At 47.0% G+C, this 26,884-nt stretch overlaps 1 protein-coding gene across 1 annotated transcript in view; it reads left to right on the top strand.

Annotated features, from left to right (window-relative positions):
* Window positions 1-26,884, top strand: part of LOC138503529 (uncharacterized) — a 429,237-nt gene that overhangs the window by 263,605 nt on the left and 138,748 nt on the right. The gene's annotated exons all lie outside the window — the stretch shown is intronic.

Genomic DNA, 26,884 nt, shown 5'->3' with positions numbered 1-26,884 from the left:
ACTGCGCATGTGCACGGACAGTTCCAGTGTCCTTAGGACAACTCCATTTTGTTTGCCTACGAACTGGCCTACGAACCTGCCGACCACCGTGCCTGTTCTACGGACGGCACCATTTTGACTGCACCCAATACAGATCGCTATACTGTCCTTCACACACTCCCATTTTACTCATTTACACCCATTCCGGACATCTTGTGTGTTCTACGACCATGTATTATCTCATTACCAAGCGGTACGCCGACGTAGTATATCCTTTGGACGCCCCTTTCTGTTTATGTACGCACATTTTGAAAAGATGGTGCAGTCACACATCACATCCGCCTTACTTCGCATTAGACAGCACCCACATTCCATTGATTGTGGATAGGTCGAACAGGCGCGCTGTTCGCGAACATTTTATGTCTTTTTAAAAAAAAATCTACACCCACACTCTTTCTCTAGAACTACTGCACAAAAACATTTCAAACACACACACACACACATCAATCTAAAGCGGACACGGAAACAAATATGGGGGAATTAGGATTCAACACGGGCTGGTTATGAGGAGAAGATTTGTGAGGGGAAGAAGGGACGGATATTTCGTCAAAACATCTATTTTCCTGTTCAAGGTTTGGGGATGGTTCACTAGGGAATGGAGAAGCAGGGCAGGTGCAGGTGGGGCAATGAAAACAAACTTTTCCTCTCACACAGTCCTCCACAAACTCCCGTAAACTTTGAAAATTGTTGTTCAATGTGTCCATTTTCTGCTCTATCCTTTTTATCCTGTCTTCTTCTGTCTCATTTGTTGCCCTTTCTTCTTTTCTTTCCTGGTCTGTTAAAAAAAAACAATACATGGGTTGAATGCCTCTAAAATACTGGTCACTATTTTGCATATGCAGAGCACTCTGTACCATTATTGTCGCTGTCTTCAGACATTTCATCATGTGGGAAATGCTCCTCCAGCCACTCCAAAGTATTTCTGAAGCAAAACAACAGAAAGAAATTACTATTTATGCACTACATACCACCAAAAAAATCACCCATATAAAAACATGACCTGTACTCACTCTTTTGCTGTAATGTCCTTTCGTCCTACTGCGTCTGTCCCTGTCGTTCCAGGCTGCTGAGTTTCTGTGAAGTGATTACGCTGGAGGCATCCTTTCTTTTTTATGGTACCATCCACTTTATTCTACATGGTTATTAAACGTGTGGTTTTCTTTTCCTAACTTCAGGTTTCCATATTTACTTATTAATACTTATAATCAGCGCACAAGTGGCGCACGCGGCTGGCGCATAGTGCGCGTGCGACTTTCTGCACCAGCCGCGTGCGCTAAGATACATTTCCGCGCACATCGTATTCATGGATTTTAGCATCCAAAACCAGCCATGGCGCAGAGTGGCGCAGAGACCCTGCAGCAGCGCCAGTTACGTCCCAAACCCCTACCCGTGCGACATGCACAGCGCGCAAATCCCGTACATGGTGCACAGGCCCCCAACCACGAAAACGCCAGTAAAACTCCCCGCACACCCCTCCGAATACATGTACACCCCGACGCGGGGAGTTTCCCACGTGATTGGCCCTGTGCGAGCGGGGTACGTGTGTTACTGGGGTGCGCAGGAACTATCACACGCGATTGGCCCTGTGCGAGCGGGGTACGTGTGTTACTGGGGTGCGCAGGAACTTTCACACGCGATTGGCCCTGTGCGAGCGGGGTACGTGTATTACTGGGGTGCGCAGGAACTTTCACACGCGATTGGCCCTGTGTTAGCGGGGTACGTGTGTTACTGGGGTGCGCAGGAACTTTCACACGCGATTGGCCCTGTGCGAGCGGGGTCCGTATGTTACTGGGGTACGCGGGAACTATCACACACGATTGGCCCTGTGCGAGCGGGGTATGTGTGTTACTGGGGTGCGCGGGAACTATCACATGCGATTGGCCCTGTGCAAGCGGGGTACGTGTGTTACTGGGGTGCGCGGGAACTTTCACACACGATTGGCCCTGTGCGAGCTGGGTACGTGTGTTACTGGGGTGTGCGGGAACTTTCACACGCGATTGGCCCTGTGTGAGCGGGGTACGTGTGTTGCTGGGGTGCGCAGGAACTACCACACGCAATTGGCCCTGTGCGAGCGGGGTACGTGTGTTACTGGGGTGCGCAGGAACTTTCACACGCGATTGACCCTGTGCGAGCGGGGTACGTGTGTTACTGGGGTGCGCAGGAACTATCACACGCGATTGGCCCTGTGCGAGTGGGGTACATGTATTACTGGGGTGCATGGGAACTTTCACACACGATTGGCCCTGTGCGAGCGGGGTACGTGTATTACTGGGGTGCGTGGGAACTTTCACACATGATTGGCCCTGTGTGAGCGGGGTACATGTGTTACTGGGGTGCACGGGAACTTTCACACACGATTGGCCCTGTGCGAGCGGGGTACATGTGTTACTGGGGTGCGCGGGAGGTTTCACACACGATTTTGCTGTCAGAGTGGGTTACGTGTATCCAGTGTGGTGCGTGGGGAGTCCTACACGTGAATTGGCAGTGTGGGCCCTCCTAGGTGTCCCCTCTACCCCCTCCACGGCCCCTGCAGGCAGCCCACACCATAGGGGACTACCCTGCACCCCTGGACGTGTCCCGCAGGCAGCCCGTCCACCATAGCCATGCCCCCCAGCCAGGCCACGTGTCACGTTGCACTAGTGATCACCAACTCATGTCCCCCTGCATCCCCATCAGTGAGGGGCACCTGCCAGCAGGCCCCCACTCATGTCCCCCATCACCCCCACCCCCCATCAGTGAGGGGCACCTGCCAGCACCCCCACCGCCCATCAGTGAGGGGCACCTGCCAGCAGGCCCCCACTCATGTCCCCCAACACCCCCACCCCCCCATCAGTGAGGGGCACCTGCCAGCAGGCCCCCACTCATTCCCCCCCAACATGTCAACATGACCCACAATCATGGCCCTCATGGCCACCAAAATCCCACGGAACGCCACCCCTGCCCAAATAACCAACCAAGCATAACATACACCCCACATTAAAATGCCCATTACATGAAACAACCCAAATGGCATGTATGTACATCAACACATGTCCGTCACACACGGGGCCAGTGAATGTGAAAACCCACATCGTGACATGCATGAAACCAATGAGAGAATACCACACATTGAAGTACGGGAACAAATGTATTGAACAAAAAATGTGGTGAAAGAAAATCAAATACCAAACAATGGACATAAGGAAAACAATGCAGAATGTCACATAATGATAAAAAAAGGAAATCATAATCCAAAATATATGAAATCAAAAATGTCTCCAAAGTCTCCTTCCAACAAAGCAAATCCAAACAGAAATGAAAAAGTAAAATCCATTGATCCATGGAAAAATCAAAAAAGAAAATGTCGACAAATCCACACTCCAACTATTTACAAGGATGAAATCCTGGGTCCATGAGCCCAACTGTCCAAATGAAACCTACAAAAATACACTAACTAATGAAGAACTATATACAAAAATGTGGGGTATTGTCCAAGCGCCCCAAAAAAAAAGAAAACCAAAATGAAACCTAACACTAACTAACTAACTATTTACAATGGCAGCGGGCTAGTCCGACGGCTCACTTTTGGATGTCCCGGGCCAGGGCATCATCGAACGTCCCGCTCAATGTCCTGGAGGCGGTCCTCTTCCATGGCCCTGAGGTTTTGCAGGGACGATGACATGTTGGCCTCAAACTCCCTGCGAATTGCCTCAAGGCACTCGGCCCGCCTCAGTGCCCTCTGCATGGAGTTCTCTACCCTGACCATTGTGAACCGTGCCTCTTCCGCCCGCTGCCGCTCCACATCTATGGCATGGCCCAACCGCTGCCACACGGAAGAGACTTCCAATCCTGGGTCCTCCTGCCCTCTGGCCGATGCCTGCCCCTCCAATGTTGAAGGCCCCGAGCCATCATTGCTCCCACCATGTTGCTGCTGCTGTGCCTGTGCCTGCGCCCTGGCTCTTGCTGCCTGCACATCCTCCTCCGGCTGGGGTGCAGTTGTCATGGTGGCACCCCTGCTGGACGTCTGACTCCCGACTGTGGCAGGGATGTGTCCTCCACCAGCCTGGCCGCTGGGTCAGAGGCAGCTCCAGGCTGGTGGAGGTGATACATGGGTGGGAAGATGGCATGGAGGACGACTGGCGCGTAGGGGGTTCAGGTGAGGAGGGGGTCACAAGAAGGTCCAGCACACAGAGGAATCCAGCACTGGTGACCCGTCCCAGTAGGTCAACGCAGTCAAAGAGGCATCCGAGATGACGTGCAGTGTCTTCACGAAAACACCGCAGGTCAACTCGCATGCCCCGTTGACGCAACGCTATCCCAGCCAGGACAGGCTCAACACGGTCCCGGATAGCCACGTCCGCAGGGAGCGGAAGGCCGGATGTTGTGCGCCCATCCCCTCCCTGAAAGTGGGTCTGGACATAGGCGTAGGCATCCCTGCTGGTGCCGGATGATGCAGTCACATGATCAGGGACAGGATTACACACAGGCACCTCCGCGGCAGCCTGTGCTGCCTCCTGTCCCTGCCCCTGCACTGCACCACTGGCACCAGTGGAATCCCCACCTCCAGACCCCATGTGTGTCCCTTCCACGGCCTCCTCCTCCTCCAAACCCCCAACCAACCTGGATGACTCCATGCCATCTTCCTCCGTTGGACCCTGTGGGGTCTCAGCTGCCCCTTCTGCTGCTGAGGAGTTCATCTCCAACTTCTGCCTTTTGGACCTACCCTCGGCAGCTTCAGCCTGGACGCGGCACCAGACTCCTCACTCCCCGAAGAGATGACAATCTGGGAGGGGAGCCGGGCCTTGCGTCTCCGGCAGGTGGTGCGATCCCTGCTGCTTTGTTCCACAGCATCCTCTCCGCCCTCTTCATCAGTTGACGCTGCAGACAGGGAGAGATAGAACACAGGCATCAGGGCACTGTACAATGGACTGATACACACATGACAGTTGTACATGAGTGGCAGTGTCAAACTTCAGACATGGCATCACACTCCCTGACACACATGTCATTTCTACTCACACACATGAGCAATTCCACAGCAATATTGCACCAGGCAGCACCATCCATACACATACAACAGCATCAGCATCCGAAGGCGAGCCTGACGTCACATGAAACACAGGGAGTACACAACACATGCACACACAGCAGCACACTTAAATTCATGTGTGCATGTCCACCAACTGTCAGAGTGATGAGATCGCCATCCATGTCACATTTTGCATTCAGCCTTCTACATGTCAGTGCCACATGCATCCATGTTGCATCTCAGTTGCACACTTGTCAAATACACACACATGCACATGTACACAGTGCAGATACATGCAGCTGGAACAAACATCCATGTGTGACACCACAACCATGCCAACGTACATACACAGTAATTCAAACATGTGTGCTCCCACATCTGCATTTGGCCTACATGCTTACCCACACATACACCATCCATGTGTCTCACACATGACAGGACTCGCATGTGTCAGTCTCACGCCCCTGTACATACACATCCATACATGGCCCTACAAAAACACATGTGCAACCTGCACACTACTGGCACACCACGACATGCACAGCGTCCAATCAGTATGCATGTACACTTACCGCTCGGCTCCAGACGGGTCTGCCTCTCAAGGACCTGGACGTGGAGCGCTGGGCATATGCGTTCCAGGACCCTCATTTGGGGTCCTCTGGGGACCTCATTCAAGAGGCACCGGGCCTTGTCGAGGGTCCTGGACCTGAAGTCCTGCCAGCGCTTCTTGACATGTTTAAAGTCGCAGACTGCCACCCCTCCTTGTTGATGGCAGTCACGATGTCCATCCAGATCCTGGTCCGTCCTTCATAGTCGGCATGAGAACTTCCAAAGAGGGCATCATACTGCCCCAGGACTTGCTCCACCAGGACACCAACTTCCCTGGCACTGAAGCTGGTGGCCCTCTGCCTCTCTGGTTGGGGGTTGCCAGTGGTGCCAGATGGTGATGTGCCTGACATGGCAAACCCAGAGGCGGGTGTGGGTGGGCAACTGGGTCCTGGGGCTGGGCTGTGGAGCAATGGTATCCCAGTCGGGAGTCTTCAGTTCCAGTAGGGGTGGTCACAACAACTGCACCCCTGCAGATGGATGATGTGCAGGCAGCAAATAGCAGGGCACGTGGGCAGCAGGCAGGCAGGCAGGCAGGCAGCAGCAGATGGCAGGTGGGAGTGTGCTCAGGGCTCTGGGGGGCAGTAATTCGGCCTTCTGGGCAGGAGCGTGGTCTTCCGTGTGTTGTTGCGTGCCCAGCTTGATACAGAGTGATTTGGCACGTGAAAATCTTGCACGTCTGTGTGTAATTCGGTGAAAGGCGCTTAGTGCGTAAGTGTGTCAGCACACGTACGCGGTTTCATTGGACCAAAGGCCCTTAGCGCGTAAGCGCGTCTGTGACGTGACGCGCGCGGGCGTTTCGCTCGTGACGTGGCCATAGTGGCTCATGGCGCATGAAAAAACTCCATGTCCGCGTGTGAATGCGTGTAATCCGAGGAAAGGGCCTACACGTCTGTGACGTGACACGCGCGGGCGTTTCCATCAACACAGGTGCATGTTCATCGTACACGTCCAAAAACTGCACGTCCGAGTGTCAACTCGTGTAATTGGAGGAAAGGGCCTTAGCGCGTAAATGCGTAAGTGACATTGTACGTGTGGGCCGCTTTAAAAGGTACGTGTAGGACCCCATTTCCTTGTACATGCTTTTCGTGGAGAGCGAGAGGGTGAATTCTGTACTTCTTGTCGGTTCACACGCGATTACTTCACAGCGTTTCAAGTTCGTACTCCCTGTTACCTCTGACAGCGTTCTTTTTTTTGTTAGGCCTGTTTCCTCAAACAGTGTTCACTTCTTCTTTTGTCCTGTCTCCTCAGACAGCGTACAATTCTTATTTTGGCGGAGGTGTTGCCAACGCGCACATGCGCGTCTTTTTCAGGTTCTTTTTCCAGGCAGACGGTGAGTCGCGCACGCATTTAACAACTGTGCTTGCCCCGTGTGTCGCGTACCCCTTCAGAGGTCATTGTAAGCTGCGTGTAACACGCATATGCTTATTTTTGTGTTCCTGGGTGCCACAGCGTAGTGCGGGTTCATTTTTCCACACACTTGTGGTCTACGAGGGGTTGCGTGCACGTTATTTTTTGTTTTCGGGGTGCCTGTGCGTTGCATGACCCGTCATCTTCCTCCAGGGGTCACAGACAGCCTTGCTAGAGCACTAGGATACGATTTCCATCTAGTACCCTACCCCTTTCAGCCCCAATTGCCCAGGACAATCGTTTACTGCTACTCCCATACGCACAACAACATCAGTGCCATGGTTGGGAGGCAAAGGTGGCCGACCTCCAAAAGAAGGCATGGTGGGCGCGGTAGGGGACGTGGCCAGGATTTTCAGGGTGCCCCTAGACCCCCATGTGTGAAGGAACAATCAGGGACACCCCTGCCCCCGCCCCCCATGGTTGTGGGAAACTTAGCTGACACCATCCCAGCTCAGCCCTTGTTGGACCAGCCCATTGTGGCACCTGACGCGGCACAGAATGACCCCCAGACTGACTTCCAGGTCAGCAAGTCTAAGCCACGTGTGCTGGTGCAAGTTGGTGTCACCAGGCCACGTGGATCTGGGGCAGCGATGTCATCTGCTGCCCCAAGTAGGCAGGGTGGGGAGGCTGCAGGGGCAGCTGCACCTCTATCCACCCCAGCTCTGAGTCTCCCAGCCGGGACACTGTCGGTCCAGGTCCATCAAACCGACATTGCCCCTGCCAACATCACACTTCAGCCAATGCCTGCACCAAGACCTATGGTCATTGTGCCTTCGCACACTCCCAGTACCCAGTCCACCGGCGCTTCTGCCCCTACTGGCCAGAACGGCGTAAGCCACTCAGGCTCCGCTCCACCTTTGAAAAAGAGGAAGAAGGGTGCTCTGGCATTACAGGCTGAGACCCCAGACAAGGCTACACAGTCTGGCACGTCAAGGAAGCCTAGCTTTAATGACGCCGAACTTGATGCACTTGTGACCTATGTGTCAGCACATAGCCGCAAAATGGTGGTGACTGCAGGGTGCAAGACCACACCTGGTCAATGTAGGGCACACTGGCAGACCATCGCGGACCACATAAGTACTCTTGGATTTGTGAGGCGCACAGATGATGATTGCTACAAGCGGTGGAATTACCTGAAACGCAGAGCAAAGAACAAGCTGGCCTCAAATCATGCCGCTACTCTGGTGACTGGCGGTGGGTCTCCACCAGAGGACAACAAACTCACTGAACATGAGTCTGTTGCTGGGACCTTCGTCACAGAGGAACAGATCCAAGGCGTGGGAGAGCTACCTGATTACGACGCATTGTCCGGTGAGTGTCCATGCATGTGTGTGTAATCCATGTGTATGTTGTTTGGGTGACGAGTTTTGATTGAGTGCCAGGTGAGGGTGTGTACTCCTGAGTGTTATGGGTCACCCATGGGCTTCCTCCAATACATTCACGTGCCTTTGATTTGGGTATGACAGTATCCCTTCTGCCCACAGTAGCCAATTAGCCCCACATTACTGCTGTTGCACTTGAACTATCATCTTGCAACAACATTGGTCAGATTTTTTCTGTGTTCATCCCTAATGCCACATATGTGACATGCTTCTGTCATTGTTTACACCCCACATTGTGCCACTTTAGTTACCTGGTTATGTGAATGATTAGACCATTCAGGGCGAGGGAGTATTGGCCTGCTGAAATTTATTTTTAGGGCCTGTTTGCATGTGAAACATGATAGTTGTTTCCTGTCATGTTGAAGTGGCCAACCATTGATGTGTAGATCTGCCTACAATCACTGTCTTATTGTACACTGGATGTGTTGCAGTGTGTGGCACATGCATATTTTGCAACACTATTCTGCATTATTCTTCTCATCATGTCCATGTGACATAGATGTCTGACAGTACTCATTCACTGACATATCGCTGTAGTTGTCTAATTTACCATGGCTATGCTACATGGCATCTATGTTCTGGCATGTATCATGTATGTGTATTGGACATGCCACTCACAGGCTGATGTGTGATGCCAGTGCTACATAACATGCTGCGAATGTGTTGCTTTTCCATCTTGGTGTCCTCATTGTCTGCCTTTTTGACTCCCCTTCAAACTCATTGACAGTGCATGCATGCCAGGTTTATAGTCATGTGGGACATGTGTAAACCATGTACTGGATCTCTGTCTTGTCAGGCCTATGTGTGTGCTATGGTGCTCATGCCTGTTTCCATTTCTTGTATTTCATGTTTTTGCAGGTGACGACGCACTTGATGCTGGTGAGGTTCAGGAGATGGTGCAGACCTAGGAGGATTCTCAGCCACGACCGGGCACCAGTGGGGGACGTGGTGTGGTGGTGGGTGAAAACACTTTGGTACTGCAGACCATACTGTCGAGGGGTGTCTCTGGGTGCAGCTCCCCAGACCTCTATTCAGGTTCTGGGTCGGATGATGAGACTTATGTGCTGTCGCAGGTCAGTGCTTCTGGCAGGGATTCTGTTCTGTCCAACCCACCTGCACCAGGGGTAGAACCCTCTATGGGGATGTCAGTGTTGGTAGGTCCGCCTTTGGCGGTTATGGATGCAGGGTCACACTCCACAGCATCTGATCCTGTTCCTGGGCCAGCAGATCAGAGGTGGAATGCAGTCCTGCAGCCTCAGGCAGTGCCAGCACAGCAAGGTGCAGATTGCGTTGCCCCAAACAGGTGTGGTGCCCGCCGATGCAGTGGCCGTGGGTCACCAGGCAATACTGTATGGGAAAACTCCATGTACGGTATGGCAACCCAACAGGCAGCATTAGTAGAAATGATGGCTCAGGCAATGGAGAGGGTGGCCACTTCCATTATCCCCCCTGAAAGGCAGATGGAGCAACAATAGCAGGCAACAGACTCCATTTGCCAATCACACAGGGAAGACATGTTGGCATCCAACAGGGACCGACGGGCGGCACTGGAGACGCTGCGCGAATCCATATCAATAGAGTCACAGGGCCACAGGGAAGCCCAGAGGGTAGAACTCCATAACCTCAGGCAGAGTCTGCTTGAACTTGAGGCTTCCCGAAATGTTAAGGCAGAACATCAGCTGGAGCAGCTCACACGTTCGCTCTCAGCTGAGCTAGAGTCAACACGTGAGGAGATCCGGGCATCCCGTGTGGCCATGCGTGCAGACCAGTGAGGTGCTGCATGGGGATTGCTGCACTTTAATCCTCCAGAATCAGACCTTCCAGACCCACATGCTTGCTGCAATGGAGGACCATACCAGGGCTTTGCATGGGATGCCTCCCATAGTGCCACCACCTCCTGATGCAGAGCAGAGGGTGAAGAGAGCGACAGCAGTTCTCCCACAATGGCATAGCCGTGCAGGCCATGAGCCCATGGAGGTATTTTTTTCCCCGCAACATCCACGCAGGTGGGTGTTGGTGTGCACCCTGTCCTCGAACCTCCTGGGTGGCCTCACCCCCACATGGCCATTTTTTATTTTTTTATTTTTTTTACAGTGTGTTGCCTTGTGTGACTCCCGTGGGCCTCCACTGTATTCCGGCTGGGCACATGCAGGCTTGTCCTGAGTTTGGGTTAGATGCTTGGGTTCGTGACACGCACACCCCTCCTGCTTCCCGTTTCCATGGGCTTGCAAAGGGTGTGACCAAGTGACAGTGACTTACACAGTGACATTGGGCTCCCATGAGCTGTGTGGGCAGTCTGTAGTCAATACTGTGTGTACATCCCTAGTAGGTATTGTTGTTGTGTTGTACACTGCATGGTGTATTGATATGTGCTTGTGCATCCATGTCTTCCTCCTAATTTGCAGGTGCCTTCCTCATGTCTTCACAAGGCTGTCTCCTTTGCAGATGGAGTTCATGTTGTATGCAGTACACAGACACATTTGCGTGGCAGCAACACTCTACAGTTGGAAGGGGTCGATGTGCTGGCTTATTCAGGTTGTAAGACTACCACTACTTTGACTTAGTACCGTCATGTTTTTGCAATGTTTCATGGTGTGTTGCTGTATTGTGTTGGTGGTAAGTATTTGTTCATGTGTGCTGTTTGTTATTGATTACTGGGAGCATATTGTCCTTGGGCAGTTTCCTTTTGGGACAGTGCACTTTGTGACACTTGTGTCAGGTCTTGTGCATTGCTTTGTTTGCTTTCACATTGCATGACATGCCATGATGTGTTGGGTGGCGGAGCTGGGTAGGGGTTGGGTGACATGTCGCTATTTTCATGTTGTATTTTGCAAGGGGCTAGTCATTCATGCAGCATGAATGTGTGTGTTTTTTGTGACACAGCATTGGTTGTCTTTCGGCAGGTAGGGATGCACACAGTGTAACAATTCCAGGTAACCAATCTCAGGCTGGTATGGTTGTGACAGTTGACTGTCTCTTATGTCATCATCATTGATTGTCACCAGGGCTGTGTGCACTCCACAGGGGTGTGATTTTAGGTGAAATAATTAGCCACCAGCTGCGTACGGGCTGCCTCACCACGTGCCCTTTCCCCTCCCATGCGCAGCGGCCGTGCTTGTGGTTGGGGATGTGGGGGCACCACCATGTCCACCGGCAGGCCCCGGCGTGTTGCAATGTTGTGCAGGACACATGCTGCCACTACGATCCTGCACACTACTGGGGGCGCGTATAGCAGCTGCCCACCAGAGCGGTCAAGGGAGCGAAAGCATGACTTGAGCACTCCTAATGTGCGCTCCACTATGCCCCGGGTTGCAATATGGGCTGTGTTGTATCTTACCTCGGGTGGTGTGGTGGGGTTCCGAATTGGTGTCATCATGTGGGTGCTCAGTGGGTAGGCACTGTCCCCTGGGGAGGTGATGATGGGTATCATTAGTGGCATTGTGACATTACTCAGTATCTGACATGCATGCATGTGCAGGGGCATATATACTCACCAAGCAGCCATGTATCACCATGCCGCCCAGCTTCTAGGTCCCGGTTTAGGGTTGACATTCTGTAAATGAAACTGTCATGGGTGGACCCTGGATAGTTGGCATACACTGAGGTGATGAATCCCTTGGCATCACATACTACCTGCACGTTGATGGAATGCCAGTGCTTGCGGTTTCTGTAGATGTGCTCAGTTGCCCTGGGAGGACGTAGCGCCACATGGGTGCAGTCAATGGCACCTAGCACTTTGGGGACGTGTGCCACCCCGTAAAAATCCTGGACGACAGCCTGGCTTTCTGCAGGTGTTCTGGGCAGGTATATGTGCCTGCGGACTGATGGACGTGCAGTCATGATGGCCAACACCTGGTGCAGGCAGCGTGACTGCATGGCCTGTGACACCCCCCCCCCACTATGGCACTTGTCCGCTGAAATGAACCAGTGGCCAAGAAGTGCAGTACATTGAGCACCTTTTCCAAGGGGCTCAGTGCTTGGGAGCACAGGGTGGGTGATGTGAGGTCATCCTCCCACTCACTCACCAGGTCGAGTATTATGTGAGGTGGAAACCTGTACCTCCCATACACCTGGTCATCAGGCATCCCAAAAAGGCTGGTTCTGGGTGTAAAAATTCTGGCCCTGACTATCCCCCTCCTCCTCCTGCGGTATCCCACAACCACTGCTGCGAGGAACAGTATATTCATCTTGCTGTCTGAGCTTGTTTGTTGTTTGCGCGCACTTTTATGCTGTGCGGGTCTACATACGCCTGCTTCATGCTGGTGTACGTGTTTCCGGATTAGCGCGTCTTTTTTGGCACACGCGTTAGCCCCGTTCGATTCCATGAATACGTGTTGTAGGCGCGCGTGTGGGCGTTCCGTGCATTTGCCTCCTGTACTTCCCCCGTGACGCCCACATTTTCACGCGTTGTTCCCCATTCCGCGTGTTACGCCCTGTGTTACGCCTACTTTTGTTGTGTGCGCTTCGCTATGTGCGCTTTCGCTGTGCACGTAGCGCACGCTGTTTGAAGACGTGTGCGCCAGCGTGCGCCATGCAGGATTTTAGCGCACACCCATGGATTTACACGCGCACGGACTTCCATGAATCGCTGTGTGCGGGTTTCGCAGCGATTTTCGCACTTGCGCTGTGATTCGCATGCTTGCACAGGAATTTTCAGCACACATTAATTCCATGAATCGGCCTCAATATCTTTATGTCCTTCTTCTACGTTGCACATTTTTACTGTAAGACAATAATACATTTTCAGCTATCCCCCGCCTCTTTGGGTAATGTTGATGCTATCCAACCCAAACCGGTCCGCAAACAGGTGCTCAGTCCGTCCCTTTCCAATATCATTAAGGAGGGGGTTCTATATGTTCTATGTTACATCTATGTCAAGTACGTACATTATACTACATATCTTTCAAAATCATATGATTACAGTGTATATTCTGCTGAACGACTTCATTGCCACAATTTCAGGCTTAAATTCCACCTTCCAAAAGCCTATGCAATTCCCTACAAAAAAAACGTTGTTACGGGGACGTTATGGTTAAGTTGCCATCCCAAAAACCAGTAAAATTCACTACAAAAAAAACATTGTTTAGGGGACGTTATGGTTAAGTTGCCCTCCCAAAAACCAGTGAAATTCACTACAAAAAAACTTTGTTGAGGAGACGTTATGGTTAAGTTGCCCTAACAAAAACCTGTACACATCACTAAAAAAAAACTTTCCACCTCCCCTTTATGCTTCAAATTAAAACTGAAAAACCCTTTAGATTCAACAGTTATGGTAAACTAAGCCCCCAACCCTGCCACCACCCCTGTGCACTGCTAACCCTAACACCCAGACCATGAAAAATGTCATCTCAAATGTCAATGATGACATCAATGACGACATCACTTGTTTAGCCCCTTTCTTTTCCTTCCCTGCCACACATATGTATGTACATTCATTTAAAAAATATCACTAAAGGAATGTTATACTTCACAGTGCAACGAAACACCACTGAACATTCCCCCATTATAGTAAGCTAAGCAACCATAACTCGCACCATCTACGTGCATTGCTAACACTAACACCCGGGACATCAAAGATGACATCACAAATATCATTGATGACATCACTCATGACATCACATGTGAAAATAATATTCCTACAAAATCCCTACCTACAAGGGGTTCCATCTATTATGTTGGTAACAAGATGTCAGGGGTGATTGTGTAATGTTACACATGTAATAAGTAGCTCACAAATCTAGACTTAATACACACTTATGCTACAACAAACAATACTTATGACGACCCAATGCATATAACTGAGCGGCACAGGGAAACTGAAGTAGGGTAGAAAAAACTAGCAGCATCCCACAGTTTATCTTCCTGTATACAAATTAATTGTGTGTTTGAGGCCTGCTATTGCCCCATGCATGCGCATCATGAACTGCCACCGGACCCTAAGGAAAGTACTTTAAGAACACACGACAAGGGTAATGTTTTGCTACACTGCACCTTTTCAATTTTCATATTGTGCTGGTCAGTTAATAAAACCACCCAGCCTATATTTTTCAATGCACCAAAATAGTTGAGGCACACATGTGATGTCATGAGTGATGTCATCAATGATATTTCTGATGTCATCTTTGATGTCCTGGGTGTTAGTGTTAGCAATGCACGTAGATGGTGCTAGTTATGGTTGCTTAGCTTACTATAATGGGGGAATGTGCAGTGGTGTTTTGTTGCACTATTAAGTATAACATTCCTTTAGTGATATTTTTTTAATGAATGTACATATATATGTGTGGCAGGGAAGGACAAGAAAGGGGCTAAACAAGTGATTTCGTCATTGATGTCATCATTGATATTTGAGATGACATTTTTCATGGTCTCGGTGTTAGTGTTAGCAGTGCACTGGGGTGGTGGCAGGGTTGGGGGCTTAGTTTACTATAACTGTCGATTTTCAGGGGTTTTTCGGTTTTAATTTGAAGCATAAAGGGGAGGTGGAAAGTTTTATTTTAGTGACATGTACAGGTTTTTGTTAGGGCACATTAACCATAACGTCCCCTCAACAAGTTTATATATATAAGAAAACAAATGACTTACAAAGGTAATATTAACCTGGGGGGAAGAGCTTCCAACTAGAGAGGAGAACTATTCAAAAAAAGCGTAATTGAATTATGAAGCGATACTGGGGGCAGCAGTGGGGTCAGGTAGGGAGGATGGAGGAGAGGGTGGGGGCAGCCCCCTCTTTAGCAAATAAGTGAAGTTTAAGCGGAGCCTAGAAGAGATTCACAGTTGGGCTGGCTTTGATTGCTGTGGGCAGTCGGTTCCAGTTGAGCAGGGCGAGTAAGGAGAAAAGGCGAAGCAAGACTATTTATGTAAACATTTGCAGAAAGAATAAGTAGCAGAGGTAAAATAACCGGGATTAAGATAGGAACAACAGAACATAAAATAAATCTATTTGCAGTTGACGTAATCTGATCCTTGACAGACCCAATTAGATCACTGAAAGGAGTAATGAACGAGACTGGAGAATTTGGAACAGTATCTGATTTGAAAGCTAATGTAGAAAAATCGGAGATTTTAAAACTTTCAACCCCGAGGCCCAAACACACACATTGAAAGAAGTAGTGCCCCTTTTGGGTGACGAAGTAGGTGAAATATCTGGCCATTAATATTAAACCTAAATTGGTGAATATCCAACAAACTAACTATCCAGAGGTCTTTAAACCTATCAAAATACCCTTGCACATATGAAGGAACATGCATGGTTCATGGATGACCAGAATACTAAACCAACTCCTTTATTCATTCCAACATGTGCCACTAGTGATGCCAAGGTAAATAATCCAGGAGATTCAGCCAAATGTTTTTTCTTTAAATGGGCCAAGTCAAAACCTAGGATAAGAAAGCAAAGATTTGTGGTGGCAAAAAGGCATAGAGGACTGGCTTGCCCAGAAGTTTTTAAATATTATGTAGCATTGGAGATTAGAGAGTGGTATAACGGATGCAGGATGAATCTAAAAATCAATGGGCATTCACTGAGGAAGCAGGAGCCAGGCAACCAAGCTTGATAAATATCATAGATTGGGGGTCTCTATATAAACCAGATTACAAGAGAAACAATGGTAGTTTTGGATATAGTTGTACGTATGTCAAATTTAATTTCATTCCCATTACAGTTCACACCAATATAGCGGAATGGTGACTTTAGCCTAGCTCTCCTTGACAATGGTTTTGATAAATGGCACAGAGGGGGTTGTAGAAAATTCAGAGACCTATTCCCAAAGGGCAGAATAAAGACTGTAATGCATTTTGAACAAGATTTTCAAATATAGGAGAAAGAAAGGTTCTGTTATCAGCAGCTAAGACACTGAGCATTGTACCCGATTAATAAGCAGACTTTGAAGCAATGAACTGCACATAGGGCTTAAGGTGATTAGCTCCCAGCACATTTTGCTGAGTGATGAGTGTTTTTTTTTTTTAAGCGAGGGATGTTTCCTTCTATGGATTAGTGCATGTGTTGGTACGCCCATCCATCAAAGGATAGATCAGCCCAAGGCACGGTGGCCGACATGGTGAAAGAAGAGGGATTGCGGAGCAAGTCCCTTCTCGATAACCATGGTGGCCAAGTTGTGGCAGGTGAATGACCAGAAGGTTATTTGGAGGAAGAGTTTGGGGAGTTGTGCCAGCAGTTGGGGGGAAAGACAGGTGGTGGCGGAAAACCTGGCACCTGTGGGAGCAGCAATCAGCAGTACTGGAGTGCAAACTAAGAGCAGAGGATACAGCCTGGTGTTCTAGGACGTTAATTGCCTGCCACGCCCATGCTGGGTTCTAATAGTAAATTCACTCCCCATATATATTTCTAATTGGTTCACTTCATGAGAAGCTACACAATGGCTGTGTTTTTAGATTAACATTTAAAAATCCTCTTTTCTTAACTCCTGGTGTAGTGATATCACCAAGAGGACAATTATATTGAAATAACTACGATGCTTAATAAACATGGTTTGCAATCAATTCAAAATACGAAAAGAGTAACATTCGATTCATGTTAATGAGCTGTTTTAAAGCATCCAGTTTGTGTTTCCCTAAAATGAGTGGGAACATGGGTACCAAATTGTTTTTACTTGGATCTATTCAAAACTGATATGTTCTGAAAGTCAACATTCTTCCCTTTGCAGAGATGCATTAAGATTTCACAATCATTTTGTTTGTGAAAATAACCAATAGGTTTACCGCTTGTGGCCAATAAGCTCATCGGCCATCATGATGTTTGTCTGAATTACTAGTACAACATATTACCAGCCTGATAATATCATGTGTTACAAGCCTGTGCGCCTAAACAGCTTTTAGTTTTCATAATTGGTGTTAGATGTGCAGAGGGTTGGGCCTCAAAGCCATATAAACTTATAGGCTCATGTCCATCTAGGTTTATTAATACACATTCTACCAACACAGAGCAATTAAGATTCTTTAGCCAGGGCTACATGTCATAAATCCGACCATAATTGGTTTCTCATTTGAAAGGTCCAGACAAAGATACTAATTAAGTTAGAGGCCACACATTGAATATATGTTTCCCTATTTAAAATCACGTTCTATCCACAGGTCAGATGATAAGAGTTACACAGCAGAGCCTTTTGAGCCTTTACTTGTAGAATCTAAGAAACTGTTTTAGACTCTTTCACAAGACAACAACACAAGGATCTGTAATCATCCTAAGATTTTGCTGACAAGACAGATTTGTAGTTTAAACGCCACCCCACACAGTAAAGCATTTCAAAATGTGTTTTAAGTATTAGTAAAATGGATGGTTCTGTTTAATTACAGTTTTACCTATTGATAACAACAACTTGCTCTGTGTTGCTCTGCTAATTCAGTGCATTTTGAGCAACTAAAGTTTTAACTTCGTTGGAAGTCTTTCAGTTGAATGCAAAATAATATACATCTAACTTAACCAACAATATTTAAAAAATAAAAGAAAAAATAAAATAAAAGAAAAAATGTCTCCTTCATTTCTCCTGTCTCGAAGTGCAGATGTAGGACTGAGTACCGACCCCATTCTTTTCAGTGTAGTCTTGTTTACAAGACCAGCATGTTACCCCAAGCTATGCTTTCCGGTCGACATAGTCATGTACTTGATAACATTAATGATCATGTTGAGGTGATTAAAGGTATAACAGAATTATCATTTGTTGGGTTAGTGTTTCAAATAGTTGTCATTTAAATTATATATTGCCACCTTTAAAATATAAATGTCCACTGGTTGATAAAACCTAAAAAGAAATATATTGGGTATAACCCCTTCAGGTAAATTCAGGTTTTTAATGGGACATCGTTTTAATGCATAGAAAGTAATATGTTTACACATGTACCATCCTACAAGACCAATCTGCCGACCTGAGAATATACTCTAGACAAGCTCTGGACAAATAGGCATTGGAAGCTGCGATAATCATAAAGGAATGTGCACCTAAAACAGTAATATCAACCCCTACATGGGACATAATTGAGCAAAATTATCTTACCAAAGCAGTTGTAGAGAAATGACTAAACGGACACCTAAAAGATATGGAAGTTGTAAATATTCACCCCCTCGCATAGTTAGTATAGTCCTCATAGCATTAGAAACAACAAATCACACACATTTTCATAAAAGCTAAGTATTTAACAAACTTGGGCTTTGAATCTGTCCTCTATGAATTGACAAATCTCACTTGGGAGGGTAATAAGGTACGACCTTCCAAATCCAAGGCCTGATCATCCAAGACTATTCTGAGAGAAATGAGGTAACACAGGATAACCAATTAATCTGACAGAGGTGGAAGTAAAAGAACTTTGTTATCCGGTGAATAAAAAAACAATGAAAGCATAACGTTGACTTCCCATAAAACAAAGTATCTCTAAGGTGGGTTGTTTTAGAGAACAGGGTTGGTTGATCTATAACGATTGACAGATCAGTAAGAAGGGAACAGTGGGTTCGCCCAAAGAATTGACAAAGGCCAAGCCACAGGAGCTCCACTTAAGTCAGGCTTCCTTGGGACACAGCAGCAAATACGGGACTCCCATCTACACATGTACACCTTGTACACAAGGTTCTCCTACAGAGCTTTTTCTTTTCTCTCTCCACAAATCTCCTATTGCTGGCATCATCTCATCTTTTGTAATATCCCATCATTTATATGCAGGTGATGCCCAGCCTTTTCTGTCCTTTTCATCCTTTTCATCTTCTATTCATAATAATCTTGCCGCTTGTCTTCTAGTTATTAAATCCTGGATGTCGGATCATTTTCTCGTCTTAAAGGCTACTAAAACTGAAGGTCTCTTTTTTCACTGTAATACTGTTGCTTTTCCTTCTCCTCACTCTTTTGTCTTATGTCCTCCTTCAAAAAGACCTATTTTATCTTTTGCTCGCAACCTTGGTCTTTATTTTGATACTGATTTATACTTTTCTCATCACATTTCTATTACTTCACGCGCTTGTCGCTATCATCTGTTTAACATTTGTAAAGCTCTTCCTTTTCTTACATTTGATGCCACTGAGCTTTTGATTTCTTCACTTATCTTTTCACCATTATTCTATTGCTCTGCCACAATCTTGGGACGCCCTGTCTCTCGCTTGGTCCCCTTAAAGTCTGTTTTGAATGCTTCTATTCATCTCCCATACCTTCTTTCCCTGCCATAGTCTTTTCTTGGCTGGCTTTTGTTTCACTCTCATCTCAAATTTAACTTTCTCTCTATTGTCTTTAAATCTCTCTATGGACTTGCGCCCTCGTATCTTCCCTCTCTTGTCTCTTTTTATTCTCCTGCACGAGTTGTTCATTCTCAGTCTCAATTTCTATTATCAGTTTCTCATCCCCCTGTGCCCAATCACAATTTTGCTCTTTTACTTTGCTACCTCCTTCTCACTGGAATGCTCTTCCCCTATCTCTTTGTTCTATTTCCTCTTACTCTCTATTTCGTTCCATTAAGACCTATATACTTCACTTAGAAAAAACCATGAATCACTTTTTGTAGTTTTTAACCCTGCATTTTATTGTACTGTTAAGTGTGTTCTCTGTTCAGCGCTTTGGCGTAAAGCACTATATGTCACAAATAAATACAAATACAAATACACCTTTCTTGTGCACAGGCTCTAGATTCAGTCTGAAGCCACTCACTAAATGCTGTGTGGTGCCCATCTAGGCCTAGAAGAATAAATGGGTGTGCGCAGCCTGCTGGTCTGTCAATAAGAGAGGTACTGGAGGAAGCAGAAGCAGTATGTCATTGATATTTCCAACACAAGCCTGGACTGGCCATAGGGCACACGCGAACCAATAACACTTTGTTTGGGGCACTCCAGAGGGAGTTGTGGAATAAGAAAAAAAGGAGGGGAAATTTAAATACAGCCTGTATCCTAATGATGAAAAAACTCCTATTGCTATGATGACGGGCCCCGGCCTCCTCCTGAAGAACTTTTGAAGATGCATATACCGTCTATAAGTGAAAATGTTTTTTTAACACAGTTATCAATATAACCAAAGAATGAAAAGTTGAGGCATCCAGGAATGTCTTAGTTGCCTGCAACACCAGTCTACCACTGTTTTTCTGTACGTATTTGAAAGTTTGCTCTGACCCAACTGACTCATGGATCTTAGAACTGACAAAGCACTTAGGGAGCTCTGTCAGGGCCCATTAGTGTGTGCCTCTGAGATGGCTGATGTATCTGACTGGAGACATGTTGTTAATGTGAAGCAGAAATGATAAACAGTTTCTATTCTTGGTGAAGCTTGAAACAGCAAATGAGTTTGCGAGAAGCTCTAAATAGGTTATGTATGCTTTTTAGTCAATTAAAGTCTTGGGCCTCCTGTCAAGATTTCGCCACAAATTCCTTCCCAGCCCCTTGCAGTAGATTCTAACAGGAGATCTGGGAATGAACGAAATAGTGCTCTCCCATAACAGGCGGATGTATAGCCTAGTCACCATCTAATTTCCGTCTTTGCTTACGACATCAAGAGAACTCAATCTGAGTAAACGTTGACCCAACAAAGCTGACTGATCCTCAGTCACTCTAGAGCTTTTAGCCTGTAAAGATTGCAGACACAGAAAACATATTATTCCGTCCATGAGTTATAGTGAAATCACTGGTAATTCCGGAAATCTTCTCAACTTCCTATTTTAAGGAATATATATTCCCCAAGGTAAGGTCTTAGGAGGACTGTGTCCAGTGGATCTTAAATTCCAGAACCTGAATGTGTTTGGTTTGTCTTGATTTCGGACACATGTCAGTGCCTGTCTGAGATGAACTGTCTGATGAAAGTGAACCATTACCTTCTGTTGTGGGACCGCCATGATCAGAATGTCCACTAGGTAAATCAATTTCAAATACACTGACTCCATAGCTCAGCTGGCAAAGGGGGGAAAAATGCGTTATTGTGAACTACCATGGAGTTGAGGACAGACTTGAAAGAAGACCTGTAAACTGAATTGGAAAAAACGTCTCTGTCGTAGAAATACAGGATCAGAAATGTCTACATATTTGAGGTCTAGCTTCACCATCTAGTCCATGGAACAAAATAAATCTTGATGACGTGCAATTGATTCCATTTTGAAATGGCAGGGAAAAGAATTGATTGAGAATCCAAACCAGTGCTCCACAATTCTTCTGAAAATGAGAAAGCCTTATCTACCACTCCATGTAGCGATATGCTGTGTAGTTCTGTAGTTCTGGATCTATAAGAATTTTCACCCGCTCCCGTTTGGAATCCTGCAAGTGTTTAGATAGAAAGGTCAGCATTGGAATGTGCACATATTCTAGTCAGAATCTAGTCAGAATCCGTCCATCATTTGAAGAACTACACAGGGCCTGAGGTATTTCTTTCCCAATTCTTCCAAACTGTATTGGAGCCTCTACATGCAGCCTCTACATGCTGCTCTAAGTGTGAAGGTTGACAAAGGAGGCTGTTAATGATGCTAAACCTTTGGCTTTATTTATAATACATGTGCTGAAGATGCCCCCTTCCTCGAGGATGGCCCGGTGTCTAATCTAATTGGAAAACCCTCTGCAGATGCAACATACATTTTAACTTTTACAAAATTGCATTTTGTGAAGATATTTCCTTCAGATTATTCAGCAAAACAAGAAAACAGTGATATCCCCCAAGGAGTTGGGAAATCCCAGGCAGGAAAAGTGGGACATACTCCATTTTATTTTTTAATTTAGAGCCTTTTTATTAGGGTGTTTAATAATAATGAGGGCATGGAAGTACCAGCATCCGTACTTAATGTTACACTGGTATGCAGATTTAATTGACTAGTTATTTTAGGACAGAAGGATAAAAAGTCAAATATGGAGTCCTTTAATAATATTTAGATTCAATATAACTGCTGTGGAAAGGTATAGCCTTATATCTGTATATTTTAGCATTTTAATATTTAAAAAATGTTAGCATGCATACGCCAATTTCCTTGGTGTGTTGTATTATTTGCCTTTAAAAAGTATTGGCATTTTTCTTACAAACTCTCTCGTTAACAGATATATAATAATGTAGGTAATTTATTAATTTGTCAAATTCAGAAATATGTCATTCAGAGTAATGTGGATTATAATGGTGTTCATACTTACCCAATTATTGCAAATAAAAACACATAAAAAAAGAAAATACTTCTGCAGGGGCATACGTGAGTAGCTAGTGAGCATGTGCTGCCAAGTGAGAGCCATGCTAGAATGAAAAACCCAGAGCATGTGACTCGAAGCTCATTACACCATTTGTGTACAGTTCTCGGGGTGTGTCCCTTTTAAACAGGGTAAGAACGAGCTGTGCTACTACAATATCAGTGAAGAAGAGCTACCACTATTATGAGCATGCAGGACTGGTCGACAATAAGGAGACTACGGGCCTGATTCACAGAATGTTTAGCGCGAAGCAAAGTGACTTTGCACTGTAAAAATACACTCTGCACCGGGCCTAATTCACAGAGCGGAGCAATGTGACTTTGCACCAGTGGTCAAAGTGGGCAGGAGCATTTGGGAGCGGTGTTCCTCTATTTTTTTTTAATTAAGCTTTACTGTTCCTATTCTTTTATTTAAAAAAAATAAACCGTTCCAGAATGGTTTTGTTTTAAAAGAAAAGTGTAGGAAGAAGTTTAAACTTGCACTTCAGTGCACTGCACTGAACATTCCCTTAAACAGCAGGTGCATGTGTTTGAGGGTGTGTAATGTGCGTGGCAGTGAGCGTGGGGATGGGGCATGTGGGGAGTAGTGGAACATAGTTCCACTACTTCATTTCATACACTATGAACACTGCTTTGCACTGCAAAAGTACTCTTTGCACTGCGCTAAATGGGCCTGATTCACAAAAAAACACTGGGTCTGTGCGGCCTTAGTGCTTTTTTTGTGAATTAGGCTCATTTAGCGTGGGGGCAAAGAGTACTTTTGCTGCGTAAAGACACTTTGCTCCCCGCTAAATGTTCTGTGAATCAGGCCCTACGATTTCTTAACATTGCCCACACTAATCACCAAGTGAAATTCGAACATAGAAATACTTAACGTCCATATACAGCAACAATCACACAAAGTGGATTTGGGATGCCAATTGTAAGGGCATATGTGGGCAAAGCATCCTACCATCTATAGGACTAGATAGACTTGAGATTACGGGGTACATAGTTTCATCAATCTTAACGTCCACTGATGCTGACCAAAATAAAATAAAATAAAGTGACTCGCATCATCCACCTCCATGCCTGTCATAAAATTGCACTTGCACAAAGGCCATCCATCCACGCACTTTGGAATGCAGCTATGACTATGACACATTCCGTCTAAATGGTCACATAACCACTTCACATTGAATCTCCAGACTTATCTCAAAGACTCTGCTATTAGAATACAGTGACAACCTACGACAAATTTCAGTTGAGCTGGGTACATTTCGAGTCTCCTGCACTAGCACCCTGTCGTGACCTCCCTGTGCGCCCGTCCACATGCCTAGCCTCTTGGGTTGCTTATTGGAGTCTAGCCACCCCCTAAATCCTAATCTTGGCCAAATGCACACACACGCATCTTAAGCCTCCTCTTAGAATTTTTCCATACCTGGACTTCGGTGCCTGAGGGCGTTCCTACCACAAAGCGCTTTGTAGCATACAAAAGGGGAAAGGCGCTATATAAATGACTACTAAAATACAAGGTTTCTGAAGTCCAGGTTCTGGAGAGCAGTTTGTTTGTATGAGATGTATAAAGCACAATCATACCTGGGAAGCACAGGAGACCTGCCTGTAGCAAATGCACACAGGGGAATGCAGGTAGGGTGCAGTGGAGCAGAGGTCGCTAGAGCACAGATTAATTCTGCTATTTAAACATTGCTGGCAGGTAGAGGAGCCCTGCCGATAGCAGATGTGCCCAGGGGAATAAATGCAGGTAGGGTGCAATGGAGCAGAGGTTGCTGGAGCACAGATTTATTATGCTGTTTAAACATATCTGGGAAGTACAGGAGCCCTGCCTGTAGCAGATGCACCCAGTGGAATGCAGGTAGGGTGAGGTGGAGCAGGGATTGCTGGAGCACAGATTCATTCTGCTGTTTAAACATATCTGGGAAGTACAGGAGCCCTGCCTGTAGCATATGCACCTAGGGAATGTGGCAGGGAGAGGTGGAGCAGAGGTTGCTGGAGCACAGATGCATTCTGCTGTTTAAACACAGCTGGGAAGTACAGGAGCCCTGCTTGTAGCAGCTGCAACCGGGGGGGTGCAGGTAGGGTGCAGTGGAGCAGAGTTTGCTGGAGCACAGATTCATTCTCTGGTTTAAACATATCTGGGAAGTACAGGAGCCCTGCCTGTAGCAGCTGCACCCGGGGGAATTCAGGTAGGGTGCAGTGGAGCAGAGGTTGCTGGAGCACATATTCATTCTGTGGTTTAAACATAGCTGTGAAGTACAGGAGCCCTGCCAGTAGCAGATGCACTAAGGGAATGTAGGTAGGGTGTGGTGGAGCAGAGGTTGCTGGAGCACACATTCATGCTGCTGTTTAAACATAACTGGGAAGTACAGGAGCTCTGCCTGTAGCAGCTGCACCCGGGGGAATGCAGGTAGGGTTCAGTGGAGCAGAGTTTGCTGGGGCACAGATTCATTCTCTGGTTTAAACATATCTGGGAAGTACAGGAGCCCTGCCTGTAGCAGCTGCACCCAGGGGAATGCAGGGAGGGTGCGGTGAAGCAGAGGGTGCTGGAGCACAGATTCATTCTGCTGTTTAAACATAGCTGGGAAGTACAGGAGCCCTGCCGGTAGCAGATGCACCCAGGGATGCAGGTAGGGTGCAGTGGAGCAGAGGTTGCTGGAGCACAGATTCATTCTGCTGTTTAAACATAGATGGGAAGTGCAGGAGCCCCACCGGTAGCAAATGCACCCAGGGAATGCAGGTAGGGTGCGGTGGAGCAGAGGGTGCTGGAGCACAGATTAATTCTGCTGTTTAAACATAGCTGGGAAGTACAGGAGCCCTGCCGGTAGCAGATGCACCCAGGGATGCAGGTAGGGTGCAGTGGAGCAGAGGTTGCTGAAGCACAGATTCATTCTCATAGCTGGGAAGTACAGGAGCCCTGCCTGTAGCAGATGCACCCAGGGGACTGCAGGTAGGGTGAGGTGGAGCAGAGGTTGCTGGAGCACAGATTCATTCTGCTGTTTAAACACAGCTAGGAAGTACAGGAGCCCTGTCTGTAGCAGATGCACCCAGGGGACTGCAGGTAGGGTGCAGTGGAGCAGAGGTTGCTGGAGCAAAGATTCATTCTGCAGTTTTTGCAAGGCCACATTTGCACGTTCGGAATGGCAGCTTTGTTTGGATATTTGATTTTGCTGCAGAGTTTTAGCAAATGAATGAGTGTGCACAATCTGCAGCCTTAAATCCTGACGTAAAATCCCACAATGCATGTATTAATTTGCTTACTGTGAAGTCTGGCGACTCGTGTTATCTAACCTCATTTTGTGAGAATATCGCTGTTCTGAATGAAGACTCAGAAATAAATGGCTTAGTTTTAACACACTGGGCCTCATTACGAGGTGGGCGGTAAGGGATACCGGGCACCGTTAAGGAGACTGGTGCTGGTAATCCCTTACCGCCCAATTCCGAGGTCCATTAGTGGGAACCGTAAAGGACATGTGCTCTGACCACACTGTCTTTACGGGACCCGTTAAGAGACCTTGGAGCTAATAACGGGCCCTCAATTAGCAGGCCCATTATTAGCACCCTCCCCCTTCCCATTGAGCCCTATGGGGGCTCACATGAGAATGGGGAATGGCATTTGGAATGGGGATTTACCGGGTCCACCTAGGTCCCCTCTCCACCAGACCGGACCAGGACACGATTTTGGAGGCATTTTGGATTTGGAGGCTAATAGCGCCATGGCTACCCCCAAAGTCGTAATGAGGCCCACTGACTGTTTAGAGTTTGCCTGCATCTTCAATATCTAGCAACATCTAGGGAAGCTAATGCTACTGATCTGTTGAAAAGTCGAAAACACATTTGTCACTATTTTGCTAGGAATCATTAGGGTGGTCTCTAGAAAGGCATAACGCAAAGTTCTGCTGTTATGGTTGACGCATATATCGTTTGGTATTTCGGTTATCCCTATCATGAAATCTCAAACAATCGTAACAAATGCAATTTCTTAACGTGGGAGTGAGGCGAGATTAAGCAGTGAGGTGAGCGAGAGAGGTGTGTGAAACGGGTCGCTGCAGAAATGAGTGAATTAATGGATGAATAAAGAAGGGAGGTCACTAAGTTGAGTGAGTAAAAAAAGAGAACAAATGAGTGAGTGAGCAAATGCAGGAGCGAGTGAGGGATGGAGGGAGCGACAGTGAATGAGTTAGTAGGACACTTTAGAGAGTGTTAAATATGATTTACAGAGAGATTTTATATTCTTGGAAATAATTCACATTTTAAAAAGAAAGATTATCCCAAAGCAGGGTTTCATATTTTTGGGATGAGCCTG

This window comes from Ambystoma mexicanum, chromosome 11 (genome assembly GCF_040938575.1).
Source record: "Ambystoma mexicanum isolate Mex_15411 chromosome 11, UKY_AmexF1_1, whole genome shotgun sequence".
NCBI classification, from domain to species: domain Eukaryota; kingdom Metazoa; phylum Chordata; class Amphibia; order Caudata; family Ambystomatidae; genus Ambystoma; species Ambystoma mexicanum.
Note: the sequence above shows the minus strand (reverse complement) of the source record. Positions and strands in the feature narration are given on the sequence as shown.